This window comes from Aptenodytes forsteri, unplaced genomic scaffold (assembly GCF_000699145.1).
Source record: "Aptenodytes forsteri isolate BGI_AS27 unplaced genomic scaffold, ASM69914v1 Scaffold274, whole genome shotgun sequence".
NCBI lineage: Eukaryota > Metazoa > Chordata > Aves > Sphenisciformes > Spheniscidae > Aptenodytes > Aptenodytes forsteri.
The window spans coordinates 674,240-675,466 of NW_008795101.1; positions in this window are offsets into that span (position 1 = coordinate 674,240).

Sequence of the window (1,227 nt, forward strand, 5' to 3'; positions counted from 1 at the left end):
GCGGGAACGAACCCCTCCCCGCCACCGTGGCAGTTTTCCCCCGGGGTCTCCCAAGCTCTCCACGCTTGGGCTGCCCGGGGCTCCCCTGCGCCTCGCCCGGGCTCCCCTGCCTGCCGAGCTTCGCTGTGCTGGCACTGCCCCATCCACACCCCGCCGCACCGGCCACGCTGCAGCCACCCCTGCAAGAGGGGAAAAAACGCCGGGTCAAAGAAGGCTCAGGCTACGGCTCCCAGCATCCGTCCCCAGCCCGCCTGGGCTTGGGGGAATAAAAAAGCACCGAAGAGAGCTATTCCCCGCTCGCTTCAAGATAGCCGGGCAGCGAGCTGGGCCCCGGCGGCTGGGCTTTGTTCAGCGAGCTGCAAAAGCGCGCATACGCTTGCAGCGCTGGGCACGCGGCGGGTTCACTCCCTGCCCCGGTACGGAGGGAAACGCAGGCAGGGAGGGAACCGCAGGCAGGGAGAGAAGCACAGGCAGGGGCAGAGCTGCCCGGGAAGGTGAATTATTGGCGGGTGCCTCGGCATGCTGGAGGAGGGCGGCTGATTTATCGTGCGAGGCCCCAGCCAAGTTCAAGGTGATGCGGTGGAGAGTGGCGCAGCACGAGCGCCGGCCACCCAGCCGCTCGGCTCTCACCTGAACGGCATCTCTCGTGCAGCGGGCCTTATCCTGCCCGCCACCCTGTGTGCCCATCCCAGCCCTCTGATGCGGCTTCATAAACCGCACTTAAAACACGTGTGCCCATCCCAGCCCTCCGATGCGGCTTCATAAACCGCACTTAAAACAGGATCCATTCTACCCGAGCGAGGATTTAAGATCAGATCGGGCAGAAGCAGCGGGATCTTTGGCAGCGGCTGCTGGTGCGAACGGCAGGGCAGGGTTAGCCAGGGCAGGCGGGCACAGCGCGGTGGGCGCCTTGCGGGGAAAGCGAGGATCTCCCGAAGGTTGCATTTAAAGAACGGCCTCATTGTTTTTCCCAAACAATACTCAGCAGATGGGAGAACTGAAAGTGTGTTGCAACCTTCCCTCTCTCCCCCTGCCGTGCCCGGCTTGCTGCTCCCATCCTTTGGCAGCCGATCTGAGCTCCCGGCTGGAAACCAGTTTACTGGAGCTACTGGTGGAGGGGGTGAGCACCGGCGCTCCCCTCTCTCGCTGAAAAGCCGCGGTGCTTTCGGGAAGGAGGTTTGCCAAAGGATGCCCCGGTGAGATGTGCCCGGCAGGCAGCTCCCCGCT